The sequence below is a fragment of the Ovis aries genome, chromosome 1 (genome assembly GCF_016772045.2).
Source record: "Ovis aries strain OAR_USU_Benz2616 breed Rambouillet chromosome 1, ARS-UI_Ramb_v3.0, whole genome shotgun sequence".
NCBI lineage: Eukaryota > Metazoa > Chordata > Mammalia > Artiodactyla > Bovidae > Ovis > Ovis aries.
This window is the reverse complement of record NC_056054.1, coordinates 234,334,246-234,355,388: the sequence shown is the minus strand read 5'-3', so window position 1 is coordinate 234,355,388 and position 21,143 is coordinate 234,334,246.

Below are 21,143 nucleotides of genomic sequence, written 5' to 3'. Positions count from 1 at the left end.
TCCCACCTAAGTTTTAAGAGAAGGATCATTTTACTGATACTTGTGCCCAAGAAGTGCTACTAATACTGAATACACAAATATCAAGAAGATATGGTAGGGACTTCCCTGGTGGGCTAGTGGTTAAGAGTCCATTTTCCAGTGCAGCAGGTATGGGTTCAGTCCCTGATTGGGGACTTAAGATCCCTCAAGTCATGCAGTGGGGCCTAAATAAATAGAACTCTAAAAATAAATAAACAATAAGATATGGTAGCAGCACTCTGGGAAGTCACGTCTTTATACTCTGGTTTCTGAGCCTCCCTGCTACTCACAGAAATTGCAAATTAACAACCGTGGCCTACACGAGGCCTTTAGAAATGTATTCTTTGGCTCACATGATATTATAGAAAAATTTGAGCCAACATTTAAAATGTGAGTGATTTCATGCAATTCTCAGGATTTCAGCCACTCTTCAAAAATCCAAAGGTGTGCCAGCACTGGGCCCGATTTCTCACATGGAATTAATCAACTGCTTCTGAGCAATAGTAGTTTCTTTACAATGTGTATATACTCTCCAGTTTACCTTGGTCCCTACTGCTCCCTATTATCTCTCTAATACCAAGACCAAGATTCAGTTGCTACTTATATTTGATCTTTTGGTATAGAAATGTTTTTCTATATCCATGCTTTTTTAATCAAAAAAAGAAAACCAAAGACATCTAGAGAACCACAGGATTTTATAAAATGCACTAATCAGCTTTATTTACCTGCTCATCTGAGTTATTTCAATAGCCTTCAGATTAATTCATTTAATACACTGAAATATGCACCCCTGGTCTCTCCTCCTCCAGTCTCTCTCCCATTCTAACCCATCTTATGTACCCTTATGGCAACACTACTCTTTTCAAAGACCTTCAGTAGTAGCAGTACAAGTAATAAAGTAGTAGTAATGAAACTATGCAACTCTAGTTGGAACTTAACCCCACAATCTTTTAACTGAGATCACATGCCTGGTCTCAAGACAATGAAACTCAGGTTCTTGATGTCTCATCGCTGAAAGAATTCAGTGAGAGAGTGATAGGTAAGAAGTTGATTTGTTTAGAGAGAGAGACACTCCACAGAGTGTGGACCATCTCAGAAGGTGAGACTACCCTATTCTTCACAGTTCCTACACACAACTGTGATTGCTTCTGTTGCTTAAAATTCAGTCTAATTCTCAAGGGAGGACTCTTAACTGACCTGGCTTAAAGTGGGACAGTGGAGGAAGAGACAAAAAGAAGGTCACAGAGCACTGATCAGAGGAGAAACCCTAGAGGACAAGAATCTGCTAAGGACAAGGTCTGTAAGGCCCAGCCCCCATGTTACTTCCTGCATGTACCTTCTTTGCTCCTGAAAGGTAACATGTGTTAATTAAAAGAGCCCCGTGCATCCTGCATTAAGTGACAGCTATGAATTCTTCACTTGCATACATTTCTGAGCCTCAGTCTCATCCGGTTAGGTAGAAATCATAATGCCCATCTTTGCAAAAGAAATAATTATTAAAGTGCCCGGCCTGTAATAGGTAATCAACCAATTCAATCAGCCAAAAGTAGTAGCGCTCTTGAACATGTACACAACATAGCACACCTTTATATCACAATATCTTTGTTACACACCTATATATCACTATATCTTTGTTACCGCTTGATTGTGCATGTTTTTCTCCACTATTTGATCCACTATTCACTATCCCCTGAGGGCAAGGAGTGTCTTATTCCTCTTCTGAGCTGTGTCAGCCCTTGTACATTATCTAGCACATTGGAATCAAAGAATAAACATTTGGCAAAAGGGTAACTTCAACTGTATTCAATAAAATGATCTGGCTTTTATTTGTGAATTTTTAAAAATCCACTTTTTGAAAATGATTAGTTCTTCCTCAGAGTCAAGCAAAAGTGAGCTCTTTCCTAACTGTTTTATGGGGGGAAAAGTTTTCCTTCCTCTCTCAAAATGTACCGCATGCCTTTTGGTTAGCAAGTACTATTGGACATACTAAGAATTAAAAACTGAATGAGGCCATTTCTGCCCACAAAGAGTTGAATATTGACTTGTTGGTGTAGTTATTTAGTTTTCAGATGAGTATTTCTATATAGTTAACTCCATATGTTCCACATAAGCTGAAAAAATAAACATCTTTAAAGCTGGCTCCTTCCTTATTTCATGTTGCCTTCAGATCCACACCCAAGATGCAAGTGGAAACTGTCCATGTGGATTTGATTACGTGAAAATAGCTTATGTATTTCCTTTTATTAATTACAGTGACTCAAAAATTTATTTTTAAATGTATTTCCTTCTCCACCCCACTTGCCATATTCTCACAATATTAGTTACACATCCTTGCTTTAACATAGCACATACGTATCTGAGATGTATAAATATGGGGGTTTAGTCACATTAATTTTTAGGGTTTAAGTATTAAAATTCTTGTTTCTCAGAAAGGTTTTAAGAAGCTTTGTTTGTGTGAACAGTGTAAAGAACTCAAGAATGGCAAAGTTTAAGTCTTTCAGTCAGACTAAAAGAAACAGCTTATTCCTGTTATAGCCTGTTTCACTCTTTAAGATTTAAATCACATTTTCTTTGACAATCGCAGCGTATTCACTGCAACTTCCCTGGTGGCTCAGTTGGTAAAGAACCTGCCTGCAATGCAGGAGAACTGAGTTTGATCCCTGGGTTGGGAAGATCCCCTGGAGAAGGAAATGGCAACGTACGCCAGTATTCTTGCCTGGAGAATCCCATGGACAGAGGAGCCTCTCAGGCTATAGTCCATAGAGTCACAAGAGCTGGACAAGACTTAGCAACTAAACCACCACCACCACACTGCAACTTAGCCAGTTCTCTATAATTAGAGGCCCTGGATGAGATAAAGAAACCCATCCATTCTGAATACCCTAAACCAACTGAAACTCATTTCACTCACCAAAATGTAGATTCTGCTTGAAGTTCGGAATACCAAGCCAATCTCTTTTTTGTTTCTCCTTTCTTATATCAGGACAGCCGTTTATCATTTGTGATAAACAGAACCATTCCAAACATCCAGTATGGACATCATTGCATCCTTTGAACCTGTCAACTGCAAAGGATCCTAACTAGAAACAGGTGCCCAGAATTGGAAGAAGCCATGAGTATTGAAAGTCCAGGACCTTCACTTAGCAGATGAGGACAACACTCTGGTAAGTTAGATTGAGTGATCTGCCCAAGTGTACAAATCAGTAAAGGAGCCTGAATGAAAGACCACATGACCTATTTTAGGAAGAGGACCTACTATGCTCTAAGGGCCAGCTCTCTGTGGTTACTATTACTCACCATTCAAGACAGAATTCTGAAATGAAGGAAAAATATCTCAGGGTCTTGGCTCCATTCTGCAGGTTTTCATGTAGCCCCACACCCAAGCAGGCCAGCTTTTCTGGATAGTGATAAAGATTCACATTCTTTTCCACCATCAGAACACTTTCCTTCTTTAGTCTTCCCAGATACATAAAACCCTAAAAATTAATTAATTGGTCAAGCCAAACCTTCCTTCACTGTGCATCATTGATTTAGTCCTTGCAGGAGTGTTTGCTTGTTTTTTTTTTTTTTATAAAAAAAAACAAACAAACAAAACACTTTGTTAGGCCTGATGAAGGACTCTATTGATAGCACTGGACAAAGTCAGGGTCAGAGCTTGGCAGCTGGTTTACAACTTCTGTAAAGTGAATTTTAGCTGGTGGTTGCTCCAGAATTTTTATGTAAGAGGCACTCAGAGGAGTCATTCTCTGAAAAGGGGGTACTATGGGGCTTTTCTTCAACCTTCATTTGCCTAGCAAACCCAGTTCTTCCGTAGATTGTACAGGAAATTTACTTGGAATGACTTTGGGGACAGTGATGAAAATCAGGCCAAGCCACCCCTTAGACATATCAACTGATTGTATGTGCGCTAACTCAATCATGTCTGGCTCTTTAGGCCGCCATGGACTGTTGACCTCCAGGCTCCTCTGTCCATGTAATTTTCCAGGCAGTACTGGAGTGGGTTGCCATTTCCTACTCCAGGGGATCTTCCCAACCCAGGGATCAAACTCGTGTCTCTTGGGTCTTCTCCTGCATTGGCAGGCAGATTCTTTACCACTGCGGTCACCAGGGAAGCCACAACTGATTATAGTACTTTTCAAAACTGGTAGTATTTGGTCATAGGAGCTGATCCAAAATTTTATTTCATTTTTTTCACAAATTCCTGGCTTGCCAATCCTGGTCACGGTTGTCTTAATCTTTTCCTGAAGTTAAAAAACAGCATAAGCCATGAGTACTGGCCTAAAAACACTCTATATACTTTTAAAAGCAGTTTTAACAGATGTAGAGAATAGAGCCAGTTTATACAGAGCTGGCTTAACCATTTTTCACTTTATGAATTGCTTAGAAAAACAGAAATTATAACTTACACATATTTTCACAATTTGGAAAAAAGGAAGTGAGTCATTGCTTATGTATCAGATTAGAGATCAGATATTAGCTCGGGATGGTGCCTGATTCCATCCTAACATACAACCCACAGTGTCAGGTAAATAGGGGAAGATTTTAGGGCAGTAGATTAATCCACACCTTAGAGCAGATAACCCTTCACCTCAAAAGAGCCAAACTAAATATCAGTCACTGTCACCAGACCTCAGAGAACTGGAGCATATTATAGATTCTTTGAAGCCTGCACTGAGTCTTCACTATTGTCTTCTTTCCTTTGCCTCCCACCTAGATCCCAGCACAAAACAGGTGCTTAAGAAATATTTCTCAAGTAGAAAAATAAAAGTGCTGAATTTAGTTTATTAGCAACTCTTTGAAAAACATATCATAGCAGATAAAATGGTTCTCTAATTTATATCTCAAAGGGCCCAGTTATTATAAAAGACTATTATTTCCATTTATGTATATGCTCCATTTGGCTCTCATTAATTATATAACTTTAATTTCTCATAACCATTTTATCTCACAAAAGGAATAAAAAATGAAATAGAAAAAGGAAAATTATGATAATCCAAGAAGGAAAATGCTCATATATACAATTGAGGGACAATATGCCACTTGTGTTCTCATATTTAAGCTTTTTCATAGTTTATAAGTTCCTGAAGACTTATGTACATTTTTCTAGATGTTACTGAATTGTGTTATATTTTGTTAATAGATATCATAGTTGATAAACCAGCAAATTAGAACAGCCATTATGCCCTCCCTATAACTCTATTACCCAGCAATACTTGGGATAGTTTTGAAAAAATAGCTCTCTCGCCATAGTTTGCAAACTTGATTTGATGGGTGTACAGCCAGGATCTCACCTGTGTGACCTCGTCCAGATCTCGGGTTTGCACCTCCAGCTTCTTGGCAGAATAAAAGGACTAGCATGCATCCAGCTTTACTATGCCAGCTTCCCTCACCTCAAGCTGTCGCTTTGGCTCCCATTCCCCTCTAATTCTTAAATCCCTTCAAAGCCTTTCTCATCCGCCCAGCTCTTAACACTTCATTACTACCAGGACTACACTGAGTCTCTTATTCCAGCGCTTGAACAGGTGGTGTGAAGAATTATAAGGGCTGAAGGTTCTCACTCTTCTGCCTAGGGTAGCAAGTATCTGGATCACTTCATCGCCTTCACGGCCAGGGTACACTGACTATCAGCCTCTCATACACTGAGAACCAACTAGCCTTTCTCCAAAATTCACTGACCTTCAAATTTCAGAGCTTAGTGATTATGAAGCATTAGAGTCAGACAGTTGGGTTCAAATCCTGACTTAACAACACAGCTATAGTATGACCTTGGGCAAATTACCTTCTGGGTGTTGTTTAGGTATGATGAAAAATAATAGTGATGAAGCCAAATGAAATTTTGATTAAATGAAACAATATATGTAAAGCACTTAAAATATAGTGCACTAGGTAAGCTCTTAAACCTATTACTGTTACTTCCTCCTCGCTCTGCTTTTAGGATACATATGAAAGTTACAGATTTGCAAGTTTTACAGATAAAAGAAACTGGAAAATCAACTAGTTCAGGGCTAAAAATATTTGAATGCTTACAGAGCCCAGAGCTGTATGACTGATACAGCTGAAGCAAACTCGAGGGATGGAAGGGCAGAAAGCAGGTGACCTGGCTAGAGGGGTAGCCACTTCTCAGGGTGAAGCACATGGCTATCATGTGAGATCAGGAGCCTGGTGTTACCAGATATTCTGGTTTTTTAGGAAAAGACAGAAATCCAGATTTGTGTGTCATTTCAATGTTCAAATGTTGACAGATATAATTTAAATTACTATAAAAATGGTTTATTGGTTTCTTTAATGAAAACAACAACAACAATAAAGTAGGGAAAAAGTGAAAGTCTCTCAGTTATGGCCGACTCTGCAACACCATGGACTTACTGTATGGACTGTAGCCTACCAGGCTTCTCTGTCCATGGAATTCTCCAGGCAAGAATACTGGAGGAGGTAGCCATTCCCTTCTCCAGGGGATCTTCCTGACCCAGGGATCAAACCTGGGTCTCCTGCATTGTAGGCAGATTCTTTACCATCTGAGCCACCAGGGAAGTCCCAAAGTAAGGTCACTTCCGCTTTATGATTACCTCTTTAATTTATTTTTTAGCTGCACCAGGTCTTAGTTGTGGCATGTGGGATCAAGTTCCTGGAATAGAGATTGAACCCAGGCCCCCTGCATTGGGAGCACAAAGTCTTAACCACTGAACCACCAGGGAAGTCCTGGTAGCTTCTGCTTTAGAGCCTCTAATAGAATTTCATTTGAAAACTGAGAAGACAGGATTAAGAGTTGAAGTGTCATGCCAAAAGGCACACACAACTAGTAAATGACAAAACCCTGACCAAGCTCACATCTCTCATGCCATAGTCCAGGGATCTTTGACATCCCTTGATTTTTGACATGAGAGGTGCTTTTATCCTCTTTACATCTATTTCTAATCTGTTACTAGATGCTGTTATTCAGTGCTTTCTGGTTCATTCTTGTAGCCACCAAGTGTCCTGGACCCCTGTTGTTCCATAATCTCCTCATTAGAAGCTTTCTTAGTCTGATCCACCCCACCTGTTTACTAAAATCTAACTGACCTTTATATTTGGCCACACCCCTTCTCTAAGTCCTTCAAAAATTTTGCATCCAAGCCAAGTGTACTGGCCTGTCTTTCAGTCATCCAGTCTCAAAGTGATTTCCTTGTGCTGGCCTGCATCCTGGTTCCTCCTCCATGAGCAAAACGTGTCACCTTGGGTGAGTTAGTCACTCTACAACAGCATTCTTCAAAGTAAGATAAAAAGAATGGGAGAGTATAATAATAGCACTCACCTCAGTGTTGTTACGGGTATTGATTAAGTTAACCCATGTAGAGACTTCCCTGGTGGTCCAGTGGTTAAGAATCCACCTGCCGAATCAGGGGACGTGGGTTCCGTCCCACGTCTGGGAAGATCCCACATGCCATGGAACCACTAAGCCTGTTCACCTCAACTACTGAAGTCTGTGGGCCTCGGGTCCATGCTCTACAGTAAGAGAAGCCACGGCAATGAGAAGCCTGTGCACCGCGACTGGACTGCAGCCCCCACTTGCTGCACCTAGAGGAGGGCTGTCCATAGCAACAGAGATCCACAGCAGCCATAAATAAAACTCTGGATCCTTCTTAATCTTCTTTTTCAGCAAGCAGTCTCCCTGTTGAGAGGCTTCCCTGGTGGCTCAGTGGTAAAACATCTGCCCCCACCCCCAATGCAGGAGACACAGGTTCAATGCAGGAGACACTGGGTTGAGAAGATAATATGGAGAAAGAAAATGGCAGCCCACTCCAGTATTCTTGCCTGGAAAATCACACGGACAGAGGAGCCTGGTAGGTTACAGTCCATGGAATCACAAAGAGTCAGACTCGACTTTGCAACTAAATCACAACAACTCCCTGTTGAGATGTAATGCAGGGGCTGTGTGGTTCTACAGGCTTGCCTTGCCTCCGGGCCCTGCCAACAACACCCCTCAAATGTGGAATGCCAACTTACACTGCCTTATTGTAACACATGGGAACAGGAGAGTTCAGTTCCTCCTCAGCCCTGCTAGCAACTTGCTCTTAAAAGTGGAGAACTAACTGTTCTGTCTCATTGTATTCTAGTAGGGGTGTAAGCTCAGCTCTCTGTTAGGCTCCACTGACCTCAGGGAAGGGGGAATGAGAGTGCAAAGTCACACACATTGTTGCTGCAGTGTCTGAACAGAAGCTCCCCTCCCCACTGACCCCTGCTATTGCCTGGCTGGGGGATAATGAAGTACTGCTCCATTCAATCTCATTGCCTGATGGGAATGGAGGCTCAACTTGCCACTGAACCTCCCTGATACTGTGGACCTCCCCAATACTACCCTGGCAGGAGAAGGGGAGCAAAGTCAACTTCCAGTGGAAAGATCAGCTCCTCATTCAGCCCAGCTGACACTAAGTAGGCAGGGGGGTCAGAGCATCAACTGCTTCCACTGAGCGGAAGACGGAAGGTCAGCTCCTCATTCAGTCTCACCGACTTCACCCCAACAAACAAGAGAATCAGAGCACCACTGTGCTTCCACGAGTGAGGACAGAGGAGAAATGGAAAAATCAGCTTGCTGTTTGACCCGATTGAAACCACAGGAAGCCAGGCAGTATTTCTGTAGATGTTTGGCTGGAGTAGGGCAGGTATTGCCAAAAAGATTTTCTGTTGTTGGGCCATCCTTTTCCTGATCCTTTGGCTATGGAAACAGGATTTTTCTTGGAGCTTTTCTGTCTGTGCCTGTTGGCAGTTCCAGTTTGGAGGGAACAACCTGTCTGGAACACATGAAAGGCAATAAAGAAACTCAGGGACTCATTGCTGTGTCCTTCTTCAAGTCCCGAGGTCCTTGGACCATTGCCTTCGTTCCATTTTTCAGAATCTTCTATACTGTTTGTTGTGTTATCTTCAGGGGTATTTTTAGTTGTAAGGGGAGGAGTTAGAAAGGATGGGGCTACGAAATCTTAAACGTGATTCTTATTTTTAAATGAGTATTAAACAAGCAAAATGTCAAAAGAGTTTTGAGACAATTAGAGAAATTTTAATATGGACTGAGAAGTAGATGATGTTGAGGAGTTATTTTTAATTTGATGTATTGTGTTAATGGTGTTTGGCTATATAAGAAAAAATATCCTTATTCTTTATTGTTTAGAGGTGTTTCTCAAGCAGAGGTGAAATTTTATGTTGTCAAGAATTTCCTGTAGAATATACCAGCAAAAATAAATAAGTAAAAAGAAGAGATACAAAGAGAGAAATAAGGGGTAGGTAGGGAGGAAGAAAGAAAGGAAAAGGAGGAGGATGGAAAGAAGGAAAACAGGCATAGATTAATCAATTAAGCAAGTGTGGCAAGATGCTGGTAATTGTTCATTCTTGTTGATCGGTTATATGAGGTCATTGCACTATTTTTTTCTACTTTTGGATACGGCTAAAAAAATTATTTAAAAAATTTGTTTGTTTATTTAAAGAATCACCCTATGGTGGACAATAGATTGAAAGGGGAAATAATCAGAATTGGGATTATAAATTAGGGGCAAATGCAGTCAGTGAGATGAGAAATACTGGAGTTTTGACTAGGATGGTGACCACTGAGATGGAAAGAAGACAAAGAGTAAACAGATATGAGAATTTGTGGCAATGACTTGGAAAAAGATATTAGAGGGAAGGTTAGTATCAAGTACGACAGGCAGGTGTGGCTTTATCTACCTACTATGGAAAATATGGGAGAAGGTGCAGTTTTAGATGGAGGTGGGTGAGTACGGAGAAATAAAAATTTGGTTCTGAATATGTAAAACAGTCAAATGGGGGTATGTAGGTAGTGTGTGATATAAAATCTGAAGCTTAGAAGTGACGTCTATGTTGGAAGCGGTATAGTATTGGAAGTTGATATAGGGATGATATAGGAAAGCACAGGAATAGTTGAGAGAGCTGATGATAAAGATAAAAGGGACTCAACATGGAGACCTAAGCATTAGCATCTCCAAGTCAGGTGGAAGTGATTTAAAAGTGGCCAAGTGACAGGAATCCCTAGCACCCAGATCTTGATTTCTAAATACCATTCATTCAATCATTCTTTAGTTAGTTGGTTGATAAGATTCAGTTAGTTAACAAGTAAAGTGGGCCCTTAATCTAATAAAACTGATGTCCTTATAGGAAGAGAAGAGATGAGATGCATGGGAAAACAAATCATGGTTTAAATAATCCAGTTTTATTTTTGTCTCGTGCCCTAGAAAAATCTGATATGTGAAGTTTTTTTTTTAATTCAAAAACTATGTCTTCTATTTTATTTTTATGGAAATATAGTTGATCTGCAGTATTGTGTTGGTTTCTTGTGTACGACATAGTGATCCAATCTTTTTGTAGACTGTACTCCATCTAGGGTTATTGTAGAATGCTGGCTATATTCTCTGTGCTGTGTAGTATATCCCTGTGGCTTGTTTATTTTGTACATGGTAGTTTTTTTAAAAAGAAGAACAGAGAGATGCAGACATCCAGAAAGAATGCCATGTGACAGAGGCAGAGGCTGAAGTTACGCAGCTAAAACCCAAGAAATACCAAAGACTGCGGGCAGCCATTGGGGGCCAGGAAGAGTCCAGGAGAAATCCCCTCCTAGAGCCTTCAGAAAGGGCATGGCCCTGCTTACATCTTGATTTCAGACCTCTGATCTCCAGGGCTATAAGACTGCAAATTTCTATTGTTTCAATATAGCCACTTTGTGGCAATTTGTTATGGTCTCCCTGAGAAACTAATATACCATTCACTCATTCAGCTAGTCATTCAAACACATTTTAAGGAAAAAATTTAAACGTTCTTTCCCTTCATCCTTACTTTCCTTTTCTTTCCTGAAATGTTAGTCCTAAAGCTCCAGGGATCATTATTGTTCCCCCTACCAACCACAGGGTCTAAAGGAGCCCAAGTGAGAAGTGTGTTCTTGAATGTGGGAAACTTGGAATGGGGTGGTAGAGCTTGATGAAGGTGAGCAGGGCTGGAATGCCAGGGGCAACTCAAAATGAGAAGTGAGGGAGCCACTTGCACACAGAGGATGCCCATATGAAGGTAACCCCTCAGGGTGTTAGAACTGGGGTGAGGAGAGCAGACGTGTAGGAGCAACAGCAAGGTAAGGTGATTAAGTAAATCTACCAAGGAAAACCAGGGCCAAGTTTCTCACTCTCATAGAAGGGAACTACAACAAAGGAAAAAACCCAACTAGAATTAACTCCACATTGAACTGCAATCAGTATGCATTTACAGCCTTGAATAAATATAGATAGATATAGAAATATGGGGAGGGGGTGTACCACATCTAGTTTTTAGCTCAGTTTTCTGAGAGGGCAAAAAGAGCACCTTGCCCAGATCTTGGTTTCTAAACACCATTCTGTACTAAAAGGACTCAGGAACTCCTTGGAATAATAATTCATTCCAGAACTGGGACTGGGAAAGGGTATAAGATGATCAATACCACCAAACAAAAACAAAAAAAAACAAAGTTAAACAAATGAGACCTACTTAAAAGCTTGTGAACAGCAAAGGAAACCATAAGGAAAATGAAAAGACAGTCTACACAATGGGAGAAAATATTTGCAAAGGGTATGACCAACAAGGAATTAATTTTCAAAATATACAAAAAATTTATATGGCTCAACATCAAATAAAAAAACAACTCAATCAAAAAATGGGCAGTATAAATAGACATTTTTCCAAAGAAGACATCAGTTCATTCAGTAACTCAGTTGATCCGACTCTTCACAACCTCATGCACTGCAGACGCCAGGCCTCCCTGTCCATCACCAACTCCCGGAGTTCACTCAAACTCATGTCCATTGAGTCGGTGATGCCATCCAGCCATCTCATCCTCTGCCATCCCCTTCTCCTCCCACCTTCAATCTTTCCCAGCATCAGAGTCTTTTCAAATGAGTCAGATGGCCAAAAGACACATGAAAATATACTAAACAGTGCTAATTATTTTAGAAATGCAAATCAGAATTACAGTGAGGTATCACCTCATACCAGTCAGAATGGCCATCATCAAAACTCTGCAAACAATAAATTCTGGAGAGGGTGTGGAGAAAAGGGAGCCCTCCTACAGTTGGGAATGTAAATTGGTATAGGCACTATGGAGAACAGTATGCCGTTTCCTTAAAAAGAACTACCATATGATCCGGCAATCCCAGGACTGAGCATATACCCAGTGTTCACTGCAGCACTATGTACAATAGCCAAGACATGGAAGTAACCGAAATGTCCATCAGTGGGTGATTAGCTAGAGAAAATGTGGGGTGTGTGTGTATATGCATACACAGATACAATGGAGTATTACTCAGCCATAAAATAGAATGAGATAAAGCCATTTGCAGCAACAAGGATAGACCCTCAGATAGTAACCCATAGTTATCATAGTAAGTGAAGTAAGTCAGAAAAAGACAAATACCATAGGATATCACTTATATGTGGAATCTAAAAAATGATACAGATGAACTTATTTACAAAACAGAAATAGACTCACAGACATAGGAAACAAACTTATGGTTATCAAAGGGGAAAGGTGATAGGAGGATAAATTAGGAATTTGGGAGTAAAATATACACATTGCTATATATGAAATAAACAAGGACCTGCTGTATAACACAGAGAACTATATTCAATATTTTATAATAACCAGAATAGGAAAAGAATCTGAATAAATAAATAAATATATATATATATATATATATAAAACTGCTGTACACCTGAAATCAATACAATATTTTAAATCAACTATACTTCAATAAAAAATAAATAAACTATTTAAAAACTCTCAAAAAACAATGGAAACATGTCAGGACACAGAAATCAACTTGTGGGGGTTCCCATTGACCAAACTGGGAAATTTTGAGCAGAATAAATAATGTTACTAGTGAATCATTGAATAAAATTAATTCAATTGAATAAAATTTTAAGAAAAGAATCTAAAGAAATATAAGTAAATGAATAAATTGGAAGTTTAATGAAAAACAGAATATATAGGCAAAAGAACTCCAAACAAAGCACATATAAATTACCAAATGAAAAGAGTAATTTTACAGTGGAAACACCTGGTAGACACCACTTTAATCAGGTGATGAAAGTGAAAATCATTAATAATGGGACAAACTGAAAACAAGTGTCACCCAATAGATAGATACAGCATTACTCTGTCATACTGATGCCTACGATGCAGCCTAAACCTAATCGTGAAGAAACATCAGACAAATCCAATAAAGGGCCATTGTAGAAAACAATCAGCAGATAGCTGTCAAAAGTTATCAAGGTCATGAAAGTGAAAAACATAAAAAACTGTTCCAGAGTGAGACTACAGAGAAATAGCTAGATGCAACTCCAAAGAGTGCTCAAACCACCGCACAATTGCACTCATCTCACAAGCTAGGAAAGTAATGCTCAAAATTCTCCAAGGCAGGCTTCAGCAATACGTGAACCAACCGTGAACTTTCAGATGTTCAAGCTGCTTTTAGAAAAGGCAGAGGAACCAGAGATCAAATTGCCAACATCCGCTGGATCATCAAAAAAGCAAGAGAGTTCCAGAAAAACATCTATTTCTGCTTTATTGACTATGGTGCCAAAGCCTTTGACTGTGTGGATCACAGTTAACTGTGGAAAATTCTGAAAGAGACAGGAATACCAGACCACCTGACCTGCCTCTTGAGAAACCTATATGCAGGTCAGGAAGCAAGCAAGAGTTAGAACTGGACATGGAACAACAGACTGGTTCCAAATAGGAAAACGAGTACATCAAGGAGTACTCTCATGATGCAGAGTACATCATGAGAAACACTGGGCTGGAAGAATCACAAGCTGGAATCAAGATTGCCGGGAGAAATATCAATCACCTCAGATATGCAGATGACACCACCCTTATGGCAGAAAGTGAAGAGGAACTAAAAAGCCTCTTGATGAAAGTGAAAGAGGAGAGTGAAAAAGTTGGCTTAAAGCTCAACATTCAGAAAACGAAGATCATGGCATCTGGTCCCATCACTTCATGGCAAATAGATGGGGAAACAGTGGAAACAGTGTCAGATTTTATTTTGCAGGGCTCCAAAATCACTGCAGATGGTGACTGCAGCCATGAAATTAAAAGACGTTTACTCCTTGGAAGGAAAGTTATGACCAACCTAGATAGCATATTCAAAAGCAGAGACATTACTTTGCCAACAAAAGTCCATCTACTCAAGGCTATGGTTTTTCCAGCAGTCATGTATGGATGTGAGAGTTGGACTGTGAAGAAAGCTGAGCGCCAAAGAATTGATGCTTTTGAACTGTGGTGTTGAAGAAGACTCTTGAGAGTCCCTTGGACTGCAAGGAGATCCAACCAGTCCATTCTGAAGGAGATCAGCCCTGGGTGTTCATTGGAAGGACTGATGCTAAAGCTGAAACTCTAGTACTCTGGCCACCTCATGTGAAGAGTTGACTCATTGGAAAAGACTGATGCTGGGAGGGATTAGGGCCAGGAGGAGAAGGGGACGACAGAGGATGAGATGGCTGGATGGCATCACCAACTCGATGGACATGAGTTTGGGTGAACTCTGGGAGTTGGTGATGGCCAGGGAGGCCTGGCGTGCTGCAATTCATGGGGTCGCAAAGAATCGGACACAACTGAGCAAATGAACTGAACTGAACTGAACTGAACTCATTATACTGAAATTGATCTTTGTGTTCAAATGGACATTAACAGGACCTCAGGCGAAACTTAAATGAGGTCTGAGGTTTAGTAACACATCAATGTTAATTTTCTGATTTGGATGGCCTTGTGGTTGTGTAGGAGAAATCTTTATTTGTAGGAAACACATGTTAAAATATTCTGAGGAGTGTCATTATGTGTGCAACAGTCTCTTAAGTGGTCCAGAAAAATAAAAATACTTGCATCTTTTATGAAAGTTTCAAAAAAAATTTTTAAACCTTCTGTATGCAAGGCCCAGTTTGAAATACAGTACAAAATACCAAATTCTAGAATATACAGGACTTATATACATGGAAATTACAACCAAGCAAAGAAATGAAGACTGGTCCATACATATTCCTGGTAAAATTAAATCAAGCCGAGAGTTGAATTTGATTGAAAATTCCTCTACCCTGGGAGCCTCTTGCCATACCATATATCCCAACATGTGTAAGTAAGGTAGTATCCCCTTTTAAAAACAATTGTCCTAATCTGATCCAACTTAATTTGCAATACTGGATCTGTGGAAAATTCTTTATGCCTCAATCCAATCCCCTGGTAACTGACTAGGTGAAATTGAAAACATCAGTTTCACCAATGACCCAAATTTATAAAGAAGTGAAGGAAAAGGGTGCTCCAGGGAACAGAAATGAAGAAATTTGTGTTGCACCTTCACTATATATATTTCTTCAGAGACATTTATTTTCCATAGAAGCAATCATCCCACACAGAAAGCTAATTTCTAAGGTAGAAGAGGCACTCAGAATGCATTTGCTTCAGTATTTTTCGTCTCCTAATAAAGCAACAGGACAGCATGATCACTAGAGGGCACAGCTGGGCTGTTCGCAGGCATGTGAAAATAAGGGAATTTCTCCAATTTTATATCTAAAGGTTTATACCTTCACTTCACCATTGCAACATCATAGATAAATGAGTTCATTTCCAAGTAGGTGCCTTGCCTGATACAGATGATTTAGTAGCAGGAAAAAAATGCTGTCAGCAAAGTCAAGCACTTTCCAGTTTCTGGATTCCAATGTCGTTTTTAAGTTTTTCTGGTTCTCTGTTATGTTGTAACATTTAAAATGGGACAATATGTCTATCCACCTCTGATTTCTATTTCATTCTTAACCAGTTCCTTTGCTTTTCACAACTTCTAGTCAGTACCACAGACACCGTTTCCCTGCTGACATCTTCCCATTTCTTTTCCCTTCAACGTCTTACTGACAGTTAATCTTGAAGAATTTTTAAAAAAATAAACATTCTCAGTAACTCAGAGTGATCATTTCTATGTCTGTCTCACCCGTGAGTTTTGAAATCTTAGTACCTAATATTCTCTAGAAGTGTCTCTTTTCAACTAGATACTCCTGTTAATCAAGCAGTTGAGAAGAGTTTTCTCCATGGCCACCAGGCTTAGCAGCCTATGGTGTGTGATATGTGGGAAGTGGTTTAAGGGCAGACCCGTTGTCAACATACCTCATCTTCACTTGATTGACACCTCTCCGCCCCTACATCCTGTATCCCTACACTCCTGGGCACACCTTTCCCTGGTCATTCTCAGAAATAACCCAGCCAAAAACATTGGCTCAGCGAAGCATCTGAGCAATGCAGGGAGGGGTAGAAAAAAGTAAAATATCATGCATTCATAGGCCCCTGCGATCTATTTAGGAAGGCAAAACAAGAAACTAGGAGAAATGTCAGTAACACAAGGCTCTCTAGCCATATATTCTAGTTTCTGCAGAACAGCATCAATTTAAATTCTGACTCATTGTCACTTTATGTATTAAAATAGACCTTAACAATGTGTTTAGCAATAACACCATTTAGGCATCTAAAGACCTAGACTATAATATGAATTTTGCCATTGACTAGGTGGCAGATTCCTCAACTGTCAAATGGGAAACATAGGTCTTACCTTTTAGAATTAATATGAGGATTATATTTTCTGAAACACAGAACAAAGGTCTATATACACAAGTGATTATATCATGATCATGTGCAAAAGCAGATGTTCAAAAATTTTTATTTGAGAATTTTGTCATCATAGCATGTATGAGATACTGTGCTAGGTATTAGCTGAAGATGACATAATAGCCACTGCCCTCAAGGGTCTCACCATCTAACGTAAATACTAACGTTAGTATTATAAACATGTAATAAGTATATTTCTACTATAAACACATGTAAGTATAAATAAATAAAAAACATAGAGTAGGCTACCCCAAAGTTCTGACCAATAGAAGTATATGATTAATGAAGTTTGGAGACCACTGACAGATTTAACAACTGATTACAGCACCATGTTAAAAGAGTCTGCAGGGCTGTGAATTAAGTGTAAGGGAGCCCTGAGATGCATGATAAATCTTGACAAGCTTAAGTGCAATTGGAAATTCATAGTCAGGAAAATATGGAAAGAGTTTCAAGCAGAGGCAATGAGTGTGGGCTTTGGGTAAGACAAAACTTGTGTTGAAATATCAACTCCATCACTTTCTAGATGTATGATCTCAGTTTTCCCCTGTGCCTATATGGAAATACCACTACCCGCCCCAGGGTTACCTAAGGACCAACTTTTGGTTGATTAAATGAGATAATACTTAACTAGTTCAATGCAATTTCCTTGCCCTAGTTCCCTTCCTTCCTCCTCATTTCAGAAGGATGCTCCTGAGCAGATCTCTGCATGTGCAGATGGACAAAGCACATAGGGATTTCTGGAGTTCTTTTGTTACTGATGCTTGAACATTTGTCTGTGGCTCATGCCTGGATTTTAACTCCTTCTGACCACTCACTTTATGTGGGTTTCTGGGATCCTCCATCCTACTCTGAAATATTACTAACTATTCATGCGTGTGTGCTAAGTTGCTTCAGTTGTGTCCAACTCTTTGCAACACTATGGACTGTAGCCCACCAGGCTTCTCTGTCCATGAGATTCTCCAGGCAAGAATACTGGAGTGGGTTGCCATGCCCTCTTCCAGGGGATCTCCCAGACCCAGGAGTCAAACCCGCATCTCTTATGTCTCCTGCATTGGCAGGCAGGATCTTTACCACTAACACCACCTGGGAAGCCCATTACTAACTATAGTAGACATTTTTTGTGCACACACATCTTTACTCCCTAATGCTGGTGGCAGCAACCTGGTTTCCTTTGACAGCCCACCTATTTTTCATTTAGCCCATATGGTTCTGGGGATCCTGGCCAGCCAGAGCAACTTAACCCCCTGCTGGCAGCAGTTAGGTCCAAGATGGAACACAATGTGAGTCAAGGAGAGCCCAAGACTTACTGGAACTTGCTAAGAGAAATTGTTTCTTTCTTCCAGACTTAAAGCTTCCGTTGCCAGGGGCCACCATTAAAAAATATCTGGCAGAGAGGGAAGCCAGTGTAGTAAAGCATAACTGAAACTTAGAAAAGAATTTTCTGAGGACTCTGTTGAGCATCTGGATCTAACAGTACTGAGAAAGTCTCTCAGTCTTGTCTGACTCTTTGCTACCCCGTGGACTGTGACCTGCCAGGCTCCTCTGTGCATGTAATTCTCCAAGCAAGAGTCCTGAATTGGGTTGCTTTTCCCTTCTTTAGGGGATCTTCCTGACCCAGAGATCGAATCCTGGTCTCCTGCATTGCAAGATCTTTAACTGTCTGAGCCATCAGGGAAGCATTAACAATGCCGAAGCTGGTAGATTTACTACTGCCGTGTTCTGTATGTAAGCCAAAAAATTATTTTTCCAAAAATCCTGGTTTTGATTTTCTGTCACCTGTAACTGAATGAGTCCTAGTACCACTGACGTTTGACAGTCAGGCTAGTCTCTGACTCCTCCAGGGAGTATTGCTGACTTCCTACAACAGATTTTCAGCTTTACCACCACCAATGTCAGTTGGATTTGTTAAGTACAGGATAAACCCATCTGTTCTGTTAGAAGTTACATTTATAATGATTGCGGCAATTTGACTTGTATTTATAAACTACTTCCACACTCTGAAGCTGGGAATCTACTCTTTCTGAAGGGCATTGCCTTTAACCACCTTCTGTCACAATCCTGATGCTACTACTACTACTCAGTTCAGTTCAGTCACTCAGTCATGTCCGACTCTTTGCAACCCCATGAATCACAGCACGCCAGGCCTCCCTGTCCATCACCAACTCCCGGAGTTCACTCAAACTCATGTCCATCGAGTCAGTGATGCCATCCAGCCATCTCATCCTCCATCGTCCCCTTCTCCCACTCCCAATCCCTCCCAGCATCAGGGTCTTTTCCAACGAGTCAACTCTTCGCATGAGGTGGCCAAAGTACTGGAGTTTCAGCTTCAGTATCATTCCCTCCAAAGAAATCCCAGGGCTGATCTCCTTCAGAATGGACTGGTTGGGTCTCCTTGCAGTCCAAGGGACTCTCAAGAGTCTTCTCCAACACCACAGTTCAAAAGCATCAATTCTTTGGTGCTCAGCTTTCTTCACAGTCCAACTCTCACATCCATACGTGACCACTGGAAAAACCGTAGCCTTGACTAGATGGACCTTTGTTGGCAAAGTAATGTCTTTGCTTTTGAATATACTATCTAGGTTGGTTATAACTTTCCTTCCAAGGAGGAAGTGTCTTTTAATTTCATGACTGCAGTCACCATCTGCAGTGATTTTGGAGCCCACAAAAATAAAGTCTGACACTGTTTCCACTGTTTCTCCATCTATTTCCCATGAACTGATGGGACCAGATGCCATGATCTTCATTTTCTGAATGTTGAATTTAAGACAACAAGCTTTTTCACTCTCCTCTTTCACTTTCATCAAGAGGCTTTTTAGTTCCTCTTCACTTTCTGCCATAAGGGTGGTGTCATCTGCATATGTGAGGTTATTGAATTTCTCCTGGCAATCTTGATTCCAGCTTGTGCTTCCTCCAGCCTAGCGTTTCTCATGATGTACTCTGCATAGAAGTTAAACAAGCAGGGTGACAATATACAGCCTTGACGTACTCCTTTTCCTATTTGGAACCAGTTTGTTGTTCCATATCCAGTTCTAACTGTTGCTTCCTGACCTGCATATAGGTTTCTTAAGGGGCAGGTGAGGTGGTCTGATATTCCCATCTCTTTCAGAATTTTCCACAGTTTATTGTGATCCACACAGTCAAAGGCTTTGGCATAGTCAATAAAGCAGAAATAGATGTTTTTCTGAAACTCTCTTGCTTTTTCCATGATCCAGCGGATGTTGGCAATTTGATCTCTGGTTCCTCTGCCTTCTCTAAAACCAGCTTGAACATCTGGGAGTTCATGGTTCACGTATTGCTGAAGCCTGGCTTGGAGAATTTTGAGCATTACTTTCCTAGCATGTGAGATGAGTGTAATGTGTGGTAGTTTGAACATCCTTTGGCATTGCCTTTCTTTGGGATTGGAATGAAAACTGATCTTTTCCAGTCCTGTGGCCGCTGCTGAGTTTTCCAAATTTGCTGGCATATTGAGTGCAGCACTTTCACAGCATCATCTTTCAGGATTTGAAATAGCTCAACTGGAATTCCATCACCTCCACTAGCTTTGTTCGTAGTGATGCTTTCTGAGGCCCACTTGACTTCACATTCCAGGATGTCTGGCTCTAGATGAGTGACCACACCATCATGATTATCTTGGTATTGAAGATCTTTTTGTATAGTTCTTCTGTGTATTCTTACCACCTCTTAATATCTTCTGCTTCTGTTAGGTCCATACCATTTCTGTCCTTTATCGAGCCCATCTTTGCATGAAATGTTCCCTTGGTATCTCTAATTTTCTTGAAGAGATCTCTATGCTTTCCCATTCTGTTGTTTTCCTCTATTTCTTTGCTTCGCTGAGGAAGGCTTTCTTATCTCTCCATGCTATTCTTTAGAACTCTGCATTCAGATTCTTATGTCTTTCCTTTTCCTCTTTGTTTTTCACTTCTCTTCTTTTCCCAGCTATTTGTAAGCCCTCTCCAGACAGCCATTTTGCTTTTTTGCATTTCTTTTCCATGGCGATGGTCTTGATCCCTGTCTTCTGTACAATGTCACGAACCTCAGGCACTCTGTCTATCAGATCTAGGTCCTTAAATCTATTTCTCAGTTCCACTGTATAATCATAAGGAATTTGATTTAGGTCATACCTGAATGGTCTAGTGGTTTTCCTTACTTTCTTCAATTTAAGCCTGAATTTGGCAATAAGGAGTTCATGATCTGAGCCATAGTCAGCTCCCTGTCTTGTTTTTGCTGACTGTATAGAGCTTCTCCATCTCTGGCTGCAAAGAATATAATCAGTCTGATTTCAGTGTTGACCATCTGGTGATGTCCATGTGTAGAGTCTTCTCTTGTGTTGTTGGAAGAGGATATTTGCCATCACCAGTGCATTCTCCTGGCAAAACTCTATTAGTCTTTGCCCTATTCATTCCGTATTCCAAGGCCAAATTTTCCTGTCACTCTAAGTGTTTCTTGACTTCCTACTTTTGCATTCCAGTCCCCTATAATG